The 20,940-nt window shown below is 31.1% G+C and overlaps 1 pseudogene; it reads left to right on the top strand.

Moving 5' to 3' along the window:
• Positions 1-17,978: 17,978 nt before the first annotated feature.
• LOC139885232 (cytochrome P450 CYP736A12-like) lies at positions 17,979-19,968 on the top strand (annotated as a pseudogene).
• The last annotated feature ends 972 nt before the right edge of the window (positions 19,969-20,940 follow it).

Below are 20,940 nucleotides of genomic sequence, written 5' to 3'. Positions count from 1 at the left end.
TGGGACCTTTTTTCTAATAAATGTTCATAATTGTGCGCATTTGGAAAGACAAACAGGATTTATGCCCCATTCTAGTGAATTGTAGCTATAATTATTTTCTCTAGGTTTTATGCTTTAATGTATACACAACATAATTTCCTTTTTTGAGTACTTTAATTACAAATTGTCCTGTTTGGGTTACAACTTTTTTTTAATTTCCTTTTTTGAGTACTTTAATTACAAATTGTCCTGTTTGGGTTACAACTTGAAGTATTTTTTTCTTCTTCTAAAATAGTGTTGAAATTAAAATAGAAAAGTGTTAACGTCACAAAAAAAAAGTGATGAAACATAGTGTTTTAAGTGGCGGATCTATGATTTTTCATCGATGGGCATATCAGTTAAAATGATTGGATAGATATAAACTATGATCGTACGGCGAAATTTTCGATCAAATATATTATTCGAGTCTATCAAATTTTTAATCTCACAAAATAACATAAGTATTATTCGATGAGATTTTGTTAAGATATAATGATTAAAGATGATCAGTTTGAAAATTTTTAAAAAAAAATTTTACTTATATAGTTAATTAATCGAGCTTTGAAGTCAATGTGAAAATAAGTAGAAAATTAATTTTATAGTTAAAAGATTTTCATTTTAAATAAAAGCTAGATAATTTTGAAAAAAAATAAAAAATCAACAAGAGGAGAAAAATTCAGATGACCTGTCACTAATGATTAAGGTGACGTAAAGAAAAATGGGAAAAAAATATAAGAATAATAAAAAGGTGAGATCGTTAGAAAATTCGAACTCTTTACTTAATGAATGAAAATTGGTACGTTGTTAAACCATCAATGCGGAGTATACATATCTAAGCACAATGGACATACTAATCTTTATTTTAGTCATTAGGGGCATATGTCCCCTTCAAGTATTGTATTCGTTTCGTGTTTGAAACATGTTCCAGACATCGTCAAAAGACGTGTTTTACTAAAATTAGCAAAAAAACACCTTCTAAAAACGTTTGGAGCATGTTCCAAACACAACGAACGCACCAGATCCGCCCTTTTTAACCACTAAACAGCGCCTGGCATCGTTTCTGGGCCACGTTGCCATTGACTAACAACTTGGAACTGCCCGAATGATAGTTTACGGACTTGTATGTGGCATTAATTAGTTTGAGGGTTCAAGTGTGAATTTGGACTTAGATTAAGGACCTTTTATGTAATTATCCTTTTTCACTCAAATTCCATCATTCACCATAATACTCCCCATGAGGCTCATATGAATTGATTTTCTTATCCGGAAATTCAACCAAATCTTAACTTAATAATTAATAAATCACGATGACGTCTGCCCTCTGGATTAATGCGTCATTAATCATGACTATCTATCCTTATCTTTATTATCTTATCCTTATTCCTTACAAAGGAATTTATATTATCGACCATCACTATTTAAAATGGGGTGCCCACTAGTACATATTGGAAATTCCTAATGTCACCAACCCATTATTTAAACTATCATAGGCTTAATAAATTAAATCCTTTTAGTGGCATATTCGGGTTACTCGTCATGTTTTTTCAATGTATGTTCATTTATAGTAATTTTACTGTGTAAGAATAAAACAAATGAAAGGTTGTAGTAATAACTATTTTATTAAAATCCAAAATGTAAGCCCTAAAAATGGAAATTATCCATTGGGGATAATTTATATACATTGTAGTTTACATGAAACCTCGACTTATAATTATTACATATAGATTATGGATAAGAATAGTGTCTTTTTCGATCGACAAATCTCTACGACCCTAAGCTAGCTATATAGTTTTGAAGAATTTTATTGTTCTAAGAATAGTCGAAGACAACCTTTTCATGCTTTCAATTTATACTATTTGGTAAAAGATAAAACCATGTTGATCCTATTGTGTATTTGTGGTTGTATAATACACAATGTATGTATGTTTGTACGTACATTTATACGTACATTTTTCTTATGATCAACTTTTTCTAGTAATATACATATATATGTTCTTTTTTATGCATACGTACATATATGTTGACTTCAAGCTGAAAGAGGAATAAAACGAACTTTCCTACTCAAATATACAGATGAGTACGTAGACCTAGAAATGGATCAACGTCTACGTGTTTCCATATCCTTATAACAAAAATCCAACCCCATTTGAAAATGTGATTTAGAGAATACCTAGCTTGTTGACGTACCAAATGTCAAATGTTACTCTAATTGCATGCAATGTAACTAAATGGTATAGAAATTCTAATGTGTTGATCGTTTGGCGCTGGGAGCTGGCATGCTTCGCGTTATTCTAGACACCCTTATTAAAATGCTCTGTCTATCTATAGACACATTCTAAAAAGGAAAGACGCATTCATTTTAAGGGTGTCTGAAGCAACACGAAGCATACGCTTCAAATACAAAACGAACATACTGAAAATTAACTTCATCACTCAAAGTTTCTATATACTTCCTCTATGTATGGCTCTTAATTAGAGGTCTCTCACTTATACTTCATTATTCAAAGATTCAAGAACATTGTATTACATGTTGTACGTATAAGATCGATATTAATTACATCAATCATGCACGACTGATATATAAGAATATATATATTTGCAGTTTATATACATTATTCTTATCAAAAAAATTCTAATTAATTAGCTGGATAGCAGCTTCTCGTGTGTAGGGTGGAATATACTTTTTTTTTTTAGGATTGAGCAAGCTACGGTTAAGGATACTTTTGATCATATAGGAGGCAATGCAAGTTGGCATGGTTTGCTTTACTCGGACATATATGAACAAGACACAGTGGAGAAAAAATAAAATACTTTTGGGCTTTCAAAGAAATAAAACGTTCATGGATAAGATATTCTACCTGCTTGATCTATCATATAATTTCTCGAATCAATTTATCAAGTCGCTATTTGTTTTTTGTTTTTTTTGGGGGGGGATTCTTTATAGCTTTTTCCACCTTTTGTTAACCATCGATTAATTAACTAGCAAAGGGTTTCTCTTAAATTAAATTAAATTTAATGATATTATAATTATCCATTATGCATGCTATATATAGTTCATTTCCCATTATTTAGAGATTTTATTCCATGCATGCGTCTTCCCTTCGAGTACACTATATTTTATCGCAAGTGTTATGTCTAATTAAATACATTTAAATCTTGTGCATGAGGTAGAAAACTATTTGAAGATTATAGTTAGTGGAATCCTTCAAGTATGCAAACTCAAATCGACGAAATAAAATAACTTTCTCATTTTTTTCTGTTTTATAATCGGTCGTAGCCACCGATCAGTCATTAATAACGTTCAATTTAACAAATTCACCACACTAATGAACATCTCGTACAATATGATAAAACAAATAGAACTAATAGAAACAGAAGAGTTCAATTTAACCAAACAACTGGCTACCGAAATTTCTTATTACTAACATAATATACATCTTAACATTTACATATAGGGTTATTAATTGTGATCAGAAAATACTTAACTGAAACCTGAGTGCATAGGCACATGTCTTCCACTTTTGAGATGTAGTGAACGAATAATATTTTTGTGGACCAAAAAAGATCGATCGTACTTTTCTTTTTTCTCTTTTCTACATTCCATTTGTTTTTTTTCTCGAAAATGTATCATAACATTTTGTTCTATATTAAGATAGAAAAGAGCTAGATCGAGCAAACATAATGCATTGCTAGCTTCATATTGAGCTGTAGTTCTTATCTTTATCTTTATCTTTATAATAAAATGAACTTGAAAAATTCTAATTAATTATCAGTCCCAGAAAAAAAAGTGACTATTCAAAGTTTTAAACCGGTCCCCAAAATGGAAAAAAGGTTACAATGGTCCAATAGTGAGGAAAATTGATTTATTGACCAATTGTGTAAAGAAGAAGATTATAACAGTTTTGAGAAAAGGATTCGAGAAGGAATGAGATTTATAGAGAGACGTTAAACCCATCACACATAAACGAATTAAGTTGAAACTTCTTCGTCAAGCCAACGAGGAATCACCTCCAATATATATTGTATGATGAAGACTAGTTGTAACTTGTAACTGTATGTCACATAATTTGTGTCACGGCCAATATTGTTTTCTTCCGTATTACTCTCTCTATCTCAAAATACATGATATTTTTCAATTTTAGATTCTTCAAAATTAATATGTGATTTCGAGACGGAAATAATATAGAGTGAGTTAGTTCGAAATTCCGGTTTGCTTGCTTCCGATCGAGTTTTCGAATATTGTACTTTTGTTCTTGTTTTGCTTTTCACCGTTTTTGCCTAGGATGTCTATATCCGTCTATAACAACTCTACATTGTATACTCTCTATTGTAATTCGTTCCGGTAGTTGAATTGTGGACGATATTTCTGGTAATATATATTGTTTTAGAATGGAGGGTTAGAAATTTCATCCTTACATAAATTCGTTAATTGACACGATTCAACTCGACCATTTTATTTAATAAAATTTTTCCCTTCAAAAAAAAAAAAAAAAAAAAACGAGTGAAAGGAGCTTTGTTTTGTCACTTTTAAGAATTACAGATGAGTTTTACAATTTGGGCTTTGAATGGGCCTTTAAAAAGTGGTTGACTCGATACAAAGGGAGCTGAGGTGGGCTTGACTATTCTGGGCTTTTAAAATTCTAAGGCTTCCATGATCATACACTAGCAGATTTAGGCCTCTTCGGCCCAATCATACTGTGGTTTTTAATTTTATTAATTCAAATTGCAGATGATGATGAAATGATGATTAGGTGCCTTGCTCTGCAATCTTGTGGGTAATAAAACACAAATAGAAGTAAGTAATTACACTTTGACAAGTTTTCCTGTATTGAGGTAAATTTCTTTCACTTATTTACAAGAAAACTACTTTTTGAAGAAATATTTACTAAATCTGGTAGTTAATTAGAGAAATCCCAACAACAAATTTGAATTTTAGCACAAAACCCTAACTAGAAAGTGAGGAATCTCTTCACGAAACCTATTAATTATATTAAAAAATTAATAAAAAAATTTACACAGCTCTCATATGCTTTCCCTATAAAAGGCTTCTTCTAGAGTTGTTAGTCATGTTCAATATTATACTCACTTTCTCATATTCTTTCTTTCTTTGCATATCTCCGCCTTCTTACTATACAAGTTCTCTTTCTAGATTTACCATCATTCGCTCCTCTTCTCCGTATTTCCCCTTCTTCCGAATCCGTGATCTCGCTCTCTAGCATATCGGTGACTAGCTACTAGCTAGGATAAGTCGATTTGATTTTTTGTTTCGTTAATGTATATATAGTTTCGGATTTTTCTTTGATGTTGGCATGGTTCAATCAAATCAAAAGCTCTCTATGAATGATCGAGTTCTTTAGTCTGATTGAGCCGTGCCAATATCGATCATAGTGCTCAACCCGCTATATATACATTAATGTGATTTCCTTTTTCTTTTTCTTCTTTCACATATTTTCCTTGTACTTGCAACATTTCAATGAAAAATTCGGAAAATAATAGAAAGAAAAATATTGAAATGTAGAAGAAATTAAGAACAACGTACGTTATGGATTCTCTGAAGATCGAATTGCTTTTTCGTGTTGAGAAAGAAAGAATTCTGATTCGATCTACAGACTTAGAAAAAGGTTCCCATTAGAGGGTTGGGGGGTTCTTAGCTAGAAATTCTTTGCACAGTGCAATTTGGTGGAATAAACATATATATATATATATATAAATTATCGAGCCAAGTTGGTCGTCTGCATATTAATTTCATCATTAAAGTACAATGGACTATAGTCTATATAATATATTGTGTTTGGAAATTGATTAAATTTAATCGGAGATGAAATTCGAGAAGCATTTAAACTTTCTAACGTTTGACATCTATTGCAAATTTACAATACAAATGCTAATAACTTTCGACTTGAAACTTCCAACGGAACCTCGCTCCATCTCGATTTCGACTGTCGACCAGTTAGTAAGTTTTTCATGACTTGTGTTGAGACAAACTGCCTGTGCTACTAACCTGTGCTCGCTGTTCTGTTAACACACGTCTGCAGCAGTTTGTGTAAGTTGGCTATTTTCGTCAAAACTATTATGCAGAAGATTTGATTCCTTCTCACAGCACAAGTCAGGTGTAGAAACCAGTAAATTACAGAATCCTTATGGTGATATGATTTGGTTTGATTTAAATATGGATTTCCTAATCCATGAAGAAGACTTATTTGATTCCTAATCTAAAAAGGAATTAAATTAAAAGGAGGATTCTTATGCAATACAATTCCTATTCTAAAAAGGAATGGATTTCAGGAAAAGAGAGTTGTTTTCCTATTCAGTAAAGAAGTCAATACAATTTCTATTCTAAAGGGATTGACTTCCGATTTAATGAAGGAGAAGAAGACCTATTCCGATTAGGAATGTGATTGCCGTTTTGGTTAAGGAGTCTTATTCATAATGGGGTTGCATCAAGTATAAAAGGCAGAAGACATAATTGGCTGAATGATCCTTTCACACTTCTTAAGGGAGTTAAGAAGATCACTTAGTAGCTAGGCGAGTTACGAGAATAGTGGAGTGTTAGGCCCTCGTATATCTGAAAAAGGGTTGCGAGCAAGTCCTTGTCAGCCGGATAAGGCAAACGTATACGTGTATCTGAAAAAGGGTCGCGTGAAGTCCATATCCGGTTGGTGTGGCAACGTATATCTGAAAAAGGGTTGCGTGAAGTCCTCTCCAGGCTGGTGCAGGCAACGTTGTAAGTCCTAATAGGAGATTAGGCCGTTTAGGTAAGCAAGGAGTACACTTAGGAAAATAGGAGATAGGTTATAGATTTGCGAATTGTAACCACGAGTATTGTCCTATTGTTTCAAGTATAGTGGAATGCTGTTTACCTCTGGGCTTGGCCCCGCAGAGTAGGGAAACCGAACTGCGTTAACAATTCCCTGTGTTATTTACTTTATCGTACTGTTTGTTATTCTGTGCTGACAAGTTCCTGTTAGCACAGTCGTTTATTCTGTGCTAAATTTCCGCTGCTAGCACAGTCTCGATTATCTGTCGAAACAGGTCGGAACGAACTCTCAAAGTGGGAACACGTCCCTTTCAACTTGCTCCATCTCGACTTCGACTGTCGATTGTTTTATCGAGCTTGTTTTGTTTCTTGAAGATGAAAGATCATTGCTTGCCTTTGAAGTCTATTATTGTTTCCGTCAATAACCCTAAATTGAATAAATTCACAAAAATTGAATTCAAGAGAAGAGAACGAAGGTCAAGTTATTAATTACCATGAGCTTCGTTGCCACCGACTCTATTGACGGCCATGACAGAGCCCAATACAATCCTGAAGCTCCAAAAATGAGAAGAGCGACGGCGAGAGCGATTTGATCGGCGGTCTGTTGTTCACCGTATAAGTGCCTTCCATTATGATATCCTCGTCGGATCGAAAATGCATGATCCACACACGCCATTACTGCTTCTGTAAACGTAATTAAGAATTTCAGATTTGGGATTTAGGGAAATGTTTTTAGCTAATAAGTAGTCTGTTTGTTTTTTTATAATTAAAAAAAACCGACCGACCGAACCGAAAACCGACAGGAAAATTTCGGACAATTTTTTGTTTATATTTTCACCGACCAATTTTCGGTTCGGTTTGTTTTTCTAAAACTGATTAATGTCCGGTTCGGTCAAAATTTTGGTCAAAAACAGACCGACCGGACCGGTGCCCATCCCTATGTGCACCCGAGTATTTGAGTTGATTATATTTTGGATTAATCATATTGATACATATTCCCTCTGGTACAAATAGATGACGCTTTTGGTGATTTTTTTTTTGTCTTTAAATAGTTGACGTTTTGAGAATATCAATGCATTTTTTTTCATTTATAGCCCTCCACTAATTTTACATCTACATATAATTAATAATTTAAGTGGGAAAGAAAAAGGATAAAATTGTAAAGTAAGGATATTTTATGTATTAGAATTAATGATATCGGTATGCATAAAAATATCAAAAATATCAACTATTCAAATATAGATGTAATACTTAATTAGATTTAAAATTATTGAATTTGATGGTCATCTAATACAATCAAGTTTAATTGAGTTCTATCTAGGAGTAATAGAACTAATAGAATCAACTCAGATCGATCCAAACTTATTCATTTAATTCTTGTTTCGATAATAATTTTCAGAGTTTACTTGGTTTATCTAATTTTGATTTTCATATTAAATAATTTTGAAGATTTTATTTTTAGTTTGGTTCGAATTAGTAAGGATCAATATAATTTAGTTATACTAATAATTTTTAGATTCTTTTGTTTTGATTTGTCTAATTTTGATTCTCAAGTTCAATAATTTTGAAGGCTTATTATTTTGTTCGGTTTGAATTAATAAGCATCGATAAAATTTAGGTCTTGATTTCACTAATATTAGTGGATTCATTTGGTTTAATTTATTGGTCATATAATTTTTATTCTCACGTTCAATAATTTTGAAAGAACATTACATATTGAGTTATTAAAAATCGATTTAATTTAATTCGTGTTATAATAATAATTTTCGGGTTAATGTAGTTTGATTTATTATTTGACTAATTTCGATTGTCAAGTTTATTGAGTTTGAAGAGTAATGATATTTACAATTTGGTTTGTAATTGAACTAATTTGATTTATGGGTTTGACTGATTCTAGTTCTCTTGTTAAATGATTTTAAACATTTAATATTTGGTTTGGTTTGTATTAGTAATGTAATGATCGATACAATTGATTTCACTACTGATTCTTAGATTGGTTTGTTTTATTGATATTGCTAATTTTAGTTCTCATGTTCGATAATTTTGAAGATTTATTACATGATCTGGTTTGATTTATTAAAGATTTGTTCAATTTAATTATTGTCTTATAAATAATTCATGGGTTCAGTTCGGTTGATTATCGAAGTTTTATTATTGATTTGACTAATTTTGGTTCGTATGATCTATAATTTGAAGGCTTATGATCTAGTTTGTTTCAATTAATAATTATTTTGTCCATTTGGTCTGATTAATTGGTTTGACAGTATCCGATTCTCATATTTAATAATAAGTTTGAAGACTTATTGTTTGGTTCAATTCAAATTATTTAAGACTGGTTCAATTTAGCTCTTTATTTCATGATTAATTTTTAGGCTCACATAATTTGGTTTGATTTGTTGAGATTTTATTTATTTGTTTGGCTAACTTTAGTTCATAGAGTCGATAATAGTTGAAGGCTTATTTTCTAGTTTAATTTAAATTTATGGGTTCATATAATTATTGATCTCCTGAATAATTATTGAGTTTAATTGATTTGGTTAATCTTAAAGGTTTACTTAGACTGATTAAATTTATTAGATGTTTTATGATAATTAAAAGTTATAACGACCGATTTATAAAAAAATTGTTCAGGAGAAGGAAGAGAGGGACAAAACATTTAATAACAAGATAGGGAAAAATAAAAAATTTATTAACCGTGGCTGGGAGAGAAACAAAATTTAATAACGACAGATTTTTAAGGCAAGAAGGAAAGAGAGGCACGATTCGTATAAAACAAATAGGGTATATTAGATAATTCATGTACTTAAAAAGCATTAAACTACGCTTTTGCCCTTATTTCGTCCACATTGGGCCAAATGGTTTCGTCCATTAATCACGATCCGGATAGGAATATTAATGAGGTTAATTTCCAAGTATATATATTTTGAACTGATAGCAAAACTCTAAGAATAGGAGAAAACTAACATTTATAACTGATTTTACTCCAAATTGACCTCTGGTACACCAACACCATACTCATTTTTTACATATCAAAACATACAATCACCAAACACCCACCACCACCAACCTCCGTTGACCGGCCGGCCACCAGCAGCCACCTACACCATTTTGTCTTATGTTTGCTGTTTATATATATTGTAATTATTTGTGTTTAGTAAGGATATTTTAATAAAATAAATACTTTCCTTATTTTTAACAAAAAAACTCAAATTATATGTAATTTGAGGGGTGTACTACTTTGATATATATTAATCCTAAGAGGTGAACACGAAGTAGTATAACCGGAAACTGTATCCCCGGTTTTCAAACTTTCACTAATTAATTACCAACACATGGGTCCCACATTTATCTTTATTTGTTTTGTTTTTATTTGATAATATAACTTAGTCCTTTTAAAGTTTATGAATTTAATGTTTAGTCCTTAAAAAGTTTCTTCTAACTTAGATTCTATTGATTGTAAATGATTATTTAATTTTAATAATTCTTTTTGTATATCCTTATTTTTAGAGGACGAGATTCTTCTTCTACTATGTAATTAGTATTATCTCTAATTAGTCTCATACTTGGCTTACGAAATATTCGTTCTTTTACTATTGTATTATCTACTCTAGGTACCGAACTTATTGGTGTTGTTTTTATTGTTCCTACTTTAGCTGTAACTCCAAATAGATCTTCTAGATAAATTCTAGCATTGTCTTTAAATTGTATGCTATGATGGCTATTGGATAAGGCATACCCTATTTCGTAAGTTATTGTGAATGGGTAGTCTTCTTTTGCCATTAAATTGTTTCTATAGAACTTATATGCTATTATTAATGATCTATCTAAATTTTCTGTACATAAGGGTATTCCTAACTATAATGATACATTAAACTTTAATTTTGTATATGCTAAATTACCATTTACTATTCCTATTATTCTATCTCGTGGATGTTGTATTCTATCATTACATATTGCTAATCTTATTGGCGAATCTATTCCTTCCATGAATGTTGATTTAATCAATATTTGAACAGTCGATATATGAATATAGGCTATTTTATCTTTATCTGCTTGTTTTATATTTAACTGTTTAATTTTTTCTTTTATTTCACTACCGCTTATAATAGGTATACCAGTTTCTCCAGTAGCAGTAGAGATTTCTATTGGATATTCTGCAGTAATTTTTCCAAAATAAAGTATATTTTTTCTACTAAAAAGGTTTCTTAATGGATTTTTTATATCTTGTCCTTCCTTTAAATTTAATTCTTCTTTTTTAATTTTCTTGATTATATTTTTACTAACTAAAATATCTCTTTTGAAAGTGCCTTTTTCTTCTTAAAGATCTAAATAGTCTATAGTATTAATTGTTGATGAGGACGAAGCTACTTCCTTATCCATTTTTTTTATCTATTATAAAGTCTGAGTTGTTCTAGTATTATGCAATAGAGATCAATTTTACGTGATAATTCTTGTCTTAGAGTATTGAAAGTTATAATATTTTCATTTTCATTTTCTAATTCCATAATAATTCTTAGGTCATCGAAACATTTTCCTATATATTCTTCACAATAATTTATTAGACTATTTAGATCTGGACTGTTTTTCTCTAATTTCATTAAATGTATTCCTTGTGCTATATAATGAATATAATTCATCTTCTAGCTCTGATACCAGATTTTAAACGCGAATTATAATACTTGAACGGTTGGCTAATTGATAGGAAATAAATTTTTATTGATAAAATAGGAGTACAATTGCTTAATACAATCTAAATAGATTGATATGACCAATCTGCTTCTAGTTCCTCTGTATCATAATACATATTAGTATCATAGAGATACTCTAATTGTATTTCAATATGTGTTAATATATCTATATTTTTCTCTATCTCCTTGTAAGAATCGTCAATTAGTGAAGATAAATCTGTTTCATACCTAGTTGTTATCTCTCTTGCTAATTCAGAAGGTAGTATTTTTCTGAATGATATTTCTATTTCTTTAATCTTTTCTTTATTTAGTTTCTGATTATAATCAGAGATTATTTCTTCTAGTTGGGCTATTTTTTGATTAGTTTCTCTTTGTAAAGCAAATAATTGGGTGGTACTGGAATTTTCTACTAAATCAAACATTAAATCAAATGTGTCATTTGGTGAATCTATTAAATGTAAATCAAGTGTGTTTGTTGGAGAGTCCATACCTGGATCCTTTTGCTCTGCTAGTGTCTTTATTGGTGCTCTCTTGATTCCTCTACGCCGGATTGCTTGATGTTTGAGTGTTTGAGTATTTGAATGATGATATTTTTGGCTGATTTTTGAATAATTTGATAGGTAAAAACAGATTTCCTACAAACGGGAAATCAAAGCGTTGGTTTGTTATCAAACAAACAAGGAGAATTTTATTCACTCAAATAAACTCTGAGTTCTAAACGAACCAGAGGATACATATTTATACACAAACTAAGTGGACTAAATTCCACTTAATACCCCTAGATATTACATTATTACTGAATTATTGATGCCCTTATAGATTTACATCAGGGCTTACGTATTATACAAGAAGACAGGAATGTTTACATCCTGCTTTAAGTAGTGGCTTCCATTATTTCGTCCTTGGATTCCTTTTGAGTGGATGGCATTATTTCGTCTTTGGATTCTTCCTGAGTAGTGGATGGCTTTTTCCCTTTGTTCTTTTCTTCTTTTTCTTTGCTGTCTTCTATTATTATTGAAATGGAGTCAGTGGAGTCACTGTCTTTGCTGCTACGTAAGAGAATGCATAATAGCTCTTTTGTCCTATAAGGAAGATGCTGTAATGGTCCGAAAAAATCCGAAAATGGTCCTTCAAATAGTTGGATTGCTCTTATTCCTTCATGACTTATCTCTTGGCTATATTTGGAATATATTAAAATATTTTTACTTTTGTAGTTGATAAAGTATTTTTCGTGTGTATCGATTCTTCCAGTATTTCTAAGTATTCCAGCAAAATATCTGGCATTGAGCTCTTCAATTTCATCTTCTGATAGCTTCTTTTTAGATGTCCCATCCCTTGGTGGATAGTTCATGTTAGATATTCCGAGAACTATGACTGCGTAACTTGGGACTAGTAATTTTTCTTGGCTAAATACTGGAAAAGTACTATTATTTTCATAAATATCTCTCTATCCCTTCCTTCCTTATCTTTTGCTATTCGGGACAGATAATTTCTTATAGCATGGGATGGTCCTAAAGGGAATTCTGATAATAGGTTGGTTCCTTTTAAGTAGATAGTGTCTATTAAACCATGAATGAAGAATTTATATAATGTTAAAGGGTTTGCTTCAGGAAGAAATATTGCTTTTGGACTGGAATTTAATTTGACTGTTGGGTAAAAATATTGGCTCATTTTTTTTTTCTGAATAATTGGTGAGTAATGAATAGCACTCATTGAATGATGAGGGTGATGGTTGTTTGATTTTCTATTTTTCCTCTCTAGTAGGAATACTGAAGATACTAGAGTTAGGAATTTTTTCTATTGGAGTCATTTTTCCTGGATGTCTGAATGAGGATGGTGGTGAAGAAAGTAATTTGGTTTTATAATAAGGGATTTCTAATTGAATTTGTTGGATTTGGTATACCTCATAGGCTTTTTGGGCTTCTTCTCTGGTTGTGAATGATTGGTGTTGGATATTAGACTGACCAGTAACAAAGGGGGAAACCTTATGCCAATGATCATATACTCCTTTCATTGGTCCATTGAATATTGCATAGAACTTCTTCTGGGATGATTTGGTAGTATCATAGTGTAATGTTAATGGTGTAGATGTGGTTGCTGACGACGATGGTTCGTCAGTTTTTGTTTTTGATGATGATGGATCCACCACGCTTGCGCTGAGGGACTCTGATGTTGAAATATTGCCCCCTAACTGAATGATTGCTGCTTCAAGTTGTTGTATTTCAGTCTGCTTGATTGCTATTCCATTATGCTTCTGGACTATTTCTTTTCTTTTGATATCGATCTGGTCCTTCATTCCTTTGATGATTGCTTCCATTCTCTTGTTAATGTGTCGGCAATGACGTTCTGCTCGGATTTTATGTATTTTGTTATGGCTGGGAACTGTTTTAATTCGAGCTGCCACCTGATTAATCTTCCTTGATTAAAGTTGCTCTTTATTTTGTAATTGATGAAACCTGTAAGATATTTATTATCAGTACGGAGTTCGAATTCTTTGGTAAGAAGTTCGATTCTCCATTTTCTTAATATTTTGAGACAAGCAAGTGTCTCTTTTTCATGTATTGGATATCTTTGCTCAGTTTTTGAGAAAGTTCCTGATATGTATTTGCATAGTCTTTCGACTTCTTTAGTATTATTTGACTTTTGAATATTGATTTTTGCTTTCATACAGCCAGCCCAAGTTTCTTGAGAGGCATCTGTTTCCACAATCAGATAATCATCACTTTGTGGATTGTATAGTTTCGGAAGATTTTTACAAGCATTTTTCAGTTTGTCTATAAGTATTGAATCATTGATATTCCATGTCCATGGGACCTTTGTACTTAATTTCTTTTGTAATAGTCTTCTTTCTTTAGCTAAGGATTTAAAAAATCCTTGATCTGAAATATAGTTTAGGGATCTTAGGAACCTTTGTAATTGTTTTCTATCTTCTATTTTTGAAGGGAAACTATTTAATTTTTCTACTACGTTATCTTGTAATTTTAATTCTCCATTTCTTGATATGATTAATCCTAAATAGTCTATTTCATTTTTAGCTATCATTACTTTCTTTTTATTTAGGACTAATCCTTTTTCTTTAACTCTTTCTAAGACTATTTTTAATTTCTGGTAATGATCTTCTAATGTATCCTTAGTATAGATTAATATATCATCTATATATACTAAATAAAATTCTTCTAATCCTTTTAGGTTTTTATCCATAAATCTCTGATAGATTCATGGCGCTTGTTTTAGTCCAAATGGCAATACTGTCCATTGATAATGCTTATGGGGAGGACAAGTAAAGGCTTAGTATTATCATGTAGTCTTAGCTACCAAAAACCTGATTTAGCATCTAAAGTACTAAACCAACGACTCCCTCTAATTTTCTGAAGTATATAGTCTTTTCTAGGCAATTTGTAAGCATCTCCTATTGTTGTTTCATTCATTTTTGTATAATTAATTACCATTCTTCTTTTTCCTCGTTTAATTTCATTATAATTTTCTACATAGAATGCAGGTGCTGCATGCCTACTAGTAGATTCTTCTAGTATTCCTCTTTCTAAAAGTTCACCACACTCTTTTGTAAATTCTTCTACGTCAGTCTTAGAATATGGAATTTTATTTCTACATTGACTTCCTGATTAGGATCTTTTAGTCTTATTTCTATTAGTTCTTGGTTATTATTTTTGTTTTGATCTAATGGATTTTCACTACATACATCCTCTAATAGGTTTTCTACTTCTTTTTGTAAGTTAATAGGTACACCTAATTTTTCATTTATAATTTTAAGTCTTTAGGTTATTTGTAGTTTATTCAATTTTACTAATATTGGTATTTTTATGACTGTACTCCTCTGATTCTTATAAGATGGTGCAGTCAATTCTATATGATGTAAATATTGACAAAATGGTTGATATAATTTCAAGAAATTATTTCCTATTATTATAGATAGTCTTGATTCTTGTTGATATATTGATGGTACTATAAATATGTAGTTTCTTATTTTTATTTTATTAAAGAATGATGCTTTCCATATAAGATGTTTACTACCATCTACAATTGATATTACCAGAGGTTTTTGAAGTTTTTTCCAATGAAATGGTATTTTGGCTGAAGCAAAACATAAAGTTGCTCTTGTATCTATATATGCATCATAGGTCTCTCCTTTATATTTAATTTCTATAAATGTACAGTTTGGGTTAGGTTTATTCATTTGAAGATGAATATTCTTCTTCTGAACTATTAGACTTATTATAATTAGATAGTAATTCATATATTTCTTCTATTTCAGAATCTGAATTTTCTATTGGCTCTAGATGATTTTCTACTGCTATATTTAAGATTTTTAGTTTTTCTTTATTTTCTGTCTTTTTCTTATTAGGACATTTGTTAGCATAATGACCTTCTTCATTACAAAGCCAACATCTACATGTTCTTTTATTTTCAGGACAATATTTTTCTTTTTTATATGGTGATTTTTTCTTGAAAAACTTTCTTCTTTCAAAGTTATTTTTCTTATAGTTAGATTTTTTATAATTATTTTTTGGAAATTTTCTCCATCTATATTTCCTTATAATTTTCCTTCTTCTTTCTCTATTACATCCATAATTACCGGGTACTCTTGGATTATTTTTACAGCATAGTTGCCCAGTAGGGTGTTTAAGTTGTTTCTTTATAGATCGTTGCAAACATTGGTGTGCTATATAGTTTTGAGTTACTTCTATGACTCCTCCTAGAGTATTGGCTATTCTATTATTTTCTACCTCTGACATAAATATATCTTTTATGGTCTTGCTAAGTGGCCATGGTAATTTATTCAAATAAGTTTCTTTATGAGTTTCTTAATTTATAATAGTATTTTTAGAATTCACATGTGTAGGGTTCTATATCACACATATTGCAAATTTGTATATTATTAAGATGCCATAAGGCTTTTTCTACTTCAGCAGCTTCAGTTGCTTTTTTCTTATCTACATCATCTTTTCCTAGGAATTATCTATTTATGGCATCTACTATTGTAAAGAAAACATCCGCATTTGTTGTTTTGTTTTTCAATAAGTATTCTATTTGTCCCTGTGATAAGGTTTGTAGGTAATTTTTTACAGAACCTGTTACTTTGTAAGTAACAAAGGTCTAAACTAGATTAGGATTAAATTCTTGAAATGTTTTTTCTAACTGAATTATTAAACCTGTATTATTCATCCATAGAATTAATGCTTCTCCCTTATTTTGAACACAATCTAGATTAAGAATATCTATATTAGTTCTAATTGATGGTGTATATTCGTCAGGAAACTTTTCCCAATTATTATTTTGTTTAGTATAACCTTTTTCATGCATGAAATCATTATGATAAAATTCTCTTCTTCTTTTATGACCTGAGGTTGAGGTTGGGATTTCTTCTAATTTCATTCTAAATGGTGTATCATCTTCTGATTCATCTTCGTAACCATAAACTACTTCTTCTTTGTCTTCATCTATATTATAATTTTTATGTTCATAAGTTTCTCTTACTTCTTCAATGATTTTTAGTTGAGATAAAAGTTGCCTAACTTCTGTTATTTGATCAGTTATGTTTTCTTGTTCCATTAAATAACCCTTCGAGGTAATTCGAGAGTAATTATTCTTTTGGGTTTTGAAATAATAATCTCTTGTTGAATATTTGGATATTGAATTATAGATTTTTCTTTTTCAGAGTTTAATTTTTCAAATTTATATAATTCATCACTTAATTTTTCTATAATATCTCCCTCCTCCTTAAAGATTTTATCACTCTGATTTTCTAATAGTTTTTGGAGATTTTTAAGACAATCTTTTGTATCATTTATTTCTTTATGAATGTCTTTTGATTTATGTTGGTTTATATAATCGTTCATTATAGAAAACGATTCTTCAATAGTTTTTCTATTTTCTAAAATCATATTTTCTAAATTGTTTAATTTTTCAGACAATTATGTTTTAATTTCTTTTAAATCTTCTTTTATTTTTGCTACATCAGCCGTTACAGACATTATGCAGTTTCTAATTGTATTTTTAAAGTTTTTAAAATTTATAAATATTTGTATTCATTGTTTAAAATTTGTCTAGTATGTTCGTATTGAATTATAAGCCAATCAGCATAATGTATTATTTTCATTTTATGGTGCGCTCTAATTTGTTCTTGTAAGTGTTGTATGCTTCCTTCATAAATTTCTATCATGCCTTTAGATATTAATATTCTTTGTCTTAAATCGTTTAATTAGTCGCGTAAAGCAGATTTCATAATGTAAGGACTATTTTGCTTTTTTATTAAAACTTGGGAGTGTTTTTGTAAATAGATGAAACTTTTGTTAATTAATGACTTTTGCTAATTAATGAATTTTTTCCTTCAACCGAAAATGTAGAATCTGGGAGGAGTACATATGTTTACCGACAACAAAAAACATCATATTTTGTTTACATTTTATAATTTTATGATACATTTATAATTTATAGGTAATTTGAGATGGAGAGAGTAAAATCTATCTGGTTTCCTCCCCTTCTTTAATTGATCAATGACGTAAATGTAATATTAAAAACTTAAGGACTTGAATGAGTTTTCTATAGATGAGAAAGTACAAAAAAAAAACTACATATCCTCAACACCATGAAAATATCTAGAGACGAGACCACAACATCAAATCTCCGAGGATAAGTCTAGAGTTCAATTATTGGTATAATAACAACAAGTCTATGAGAAATTTTTAGGTGCACCGGATGTAACACGTTATTCATACATATATCATTCAAATTTCGATACGTGTATTATTTGTGTGTCATACTTTTTATATAAGTAATTTATTTGCCATATAATTTCTCCAAGTGTATATACATATACAGTACTTACCAAGAAATAAAACTTTCATTAACTACCACAAGAATTGCTTGCTCCTACTCAGATTCTTTCCCAAATTATAGAAGTAAAAAAAAAAAAAAAGTATCCACATTCTCCTCGTAACTCTCTTCTCCTTGATATTGATCATCCTCCTCAGCCGCCGTGCCGCCAATTGGAAACACCAAAACGGTAAAAAGCTTCCCCCAGGTGCTAAACCTTTGCCCATAATCGGCAGCCTTCACATGTTGAGAACTTTACCACACCACTCTCTGGCCAATTTATCAAAGAAATATGGTCCAATAATGTCACTGAAGTTAGGACATGTCCCTACAATCGTGATATCGTCACCGGAGTGGGCAGAGCTGTTTCTAAAGACTCACGACCTCGTTTTCTCGAGCAGGCTGAAAATGGAAGCCGCAGAAATCATTTCTTATGGTTCTCTAAAGCCATGGCCTTAACACCATACCGGCTGTACTGGAGGAATGTTAGGAAATTCTGCACTCTGCAACTTCTTGGCGCTTCGAAAATCGAAATGTTTGCGCCGATGAGGAAGAAAGAGGTGGAATCGCTCGTGGAGGAGACTAGGGAGGCATGCGATCAGGTGGTGGATCTTAGCAAATTGATCAGCGCGATGGTGGAAGATATGACATGTAGAACGGTGTTTGGGAGGAACAAAGATGATGAGTTTGATTTAAAGGCTTTGATTGTGGAGACACTTTACTTGGCAGGATCCTTCAACTTGTCTGATTATGTGCCTTTCCTAGCTCCATTTGATTTTCAGGTATCTTTACTAATTCATAACATGACTCCAATTAGGTGTATATAAATAACGGTCTTTTATCCCAAGTTGTCCGAAATAAGGGTAAAAATTATTTTCCTATATTTTTATACTTAGTATACTCTTAGTAAATGGTCCTTAATTAGTTTATGTCAAAAAATGGGCCTTAATTAGTTTATGGTAGTCAACAGCGCGCTCCGAGATGTGGGTGCACGACAAGATGGAACATGCTAGTTTTTACTAATTTTTACCTACCATTCATTATTTAAAAAGGAAATTCCAGATTAGTCCTCTAAGTATGAAAACATGCTGGCGGATAAGTTATATAGTCTGAATTTTATATTTACCGTGCTTCACACCACTCGTCCATATCTAGATAGGAACTCACTTTTGACCATAGTTTAATCGGATTTCAACATTCAAAGGGTTAAAACTGTGAGTATCTTTTACATTAAAATGTACTTAGGTCAATTTTGGGACATATCTGTTGGGTTAGAAATCATTTTCCAAATTTGGGACATAAATATTTTCCTTAATTAATACAATCTCCGTCCCAAAATAGATGCAACTTTTGGGCAATCTGCCGTGATCCTAATGTTTGGTCCAACAATGCTGGTGATTTCTTTCCAGAAAGGTTTATCGACGGCTGGATCGATTTGAAGGGACAAGATTTTCGTTGATTCCTTTCGGGTCAGGTCGAAGAGGGTGTCTCGGAGTGCAATTGGGTTTGATTACAGTCAAGCTAGTGGTGGCTCAACAAGTATATTGCTTTGATTGGAAACTACCCGGCGAAATGTCGCCTAACGACATAGACATGACTGAACATTTTGGATTAGCAGTTTCTAGAGCCGCACATTTGTTTGCTATACCCACATATCGCTTGCTTCTTTAACATTTCTACCTTATTCATGTATATGATTAGTATACGTTGAAATTGTTCATGTTTGATAATAATAAGATATATACTACGTAGCATTAACTTTTATTTTATCTCTATGTACTTGGTATTAACATTTGTTTTCCTTTCGTTGTGGTTGTAATGAAATTATAACACTCCCTTCTTTCATGAGGTTTAGAGCATGCAAGTCGATCCTAAATATGTAAGGAAATGCAGAGATTAACTGGTAAATAATTTTATCCCCATTGAATTTTTAGATTTTTGCACTGTTTTTTACGAAGTAGGAAAAAGATATTAATTAGTCCTAAAAACCATCTCAAGCTCTCTTCATGACTGGTTGGTCCCTTTCACAATACATACAATGGATGGATAAGGGAACTTCACTGTATAAGTCTCTACATTAATTCTTTATGCCAATCATTTCTCATTATAAAACCGTAAACAATTTTTTAGAATTTCAGTTAAAAATGGCGTATGAAATAGCTTGCATTGACCCCGAAAAGAACATATTATTCATTCTTCAGCTTTCTGGCATTCATCTGATTAGACATTGAAAAAGTTCACCTAAAAAATCGTCTTTATTAGCGTTTCTATTCCTTCCCCTGACTCTCCACCATCGGTGGATCACCCATCCTAACCCTCCTAGAATATCAAAGTTAACTCAATCAAGTAAAAGAGTTTCATATTTTCTTTTGTAGCAACGGAACCGAGGAAAGTATACATAAAGTTCTTTTCTATTCTATTAGCTTGTCATAAAGCAATCACACAATCGTTCTCATTAATACAACAGTCGACACATTTAAAGTTTGTTGCACATAGCGGCGAAGCCACGTTAATACTAATTGAACACCCAAAACTTATGAAGAAAAAGTTTTACATATTAAAATCTAAAAATAATAAAGTATATATATAATAACTACTTTTTATGTCATATATATAAAGTAATTATGGGCCATAAAAAAATAC

The sequence above is a fragment of the Rutidosis leptorrhynchoides genome, unplaced genomic scaffold, assembly GCF_046630445.1.
Source record: "Rutidosis leptorrhynchoides isolate AG116_Rl617_1_P2 unplaced genomic scaffold, CSIRO_AGI_Rlap_v1 contig89, whole genome shotgun sequence".
Taxonomy (NCBI): Eukaryota; Viridiplantae; Streptophyta; class Magnoliopsida; order Asterales; family Asteraceae; genus Rutidosis; species Rutidosis leptorrhynchoides.
The sequence above is the reverse complement of the archived record's forward strand: the minus strand, read 5'-3'. Positions and strand labels throughout refer to the sequence as shown.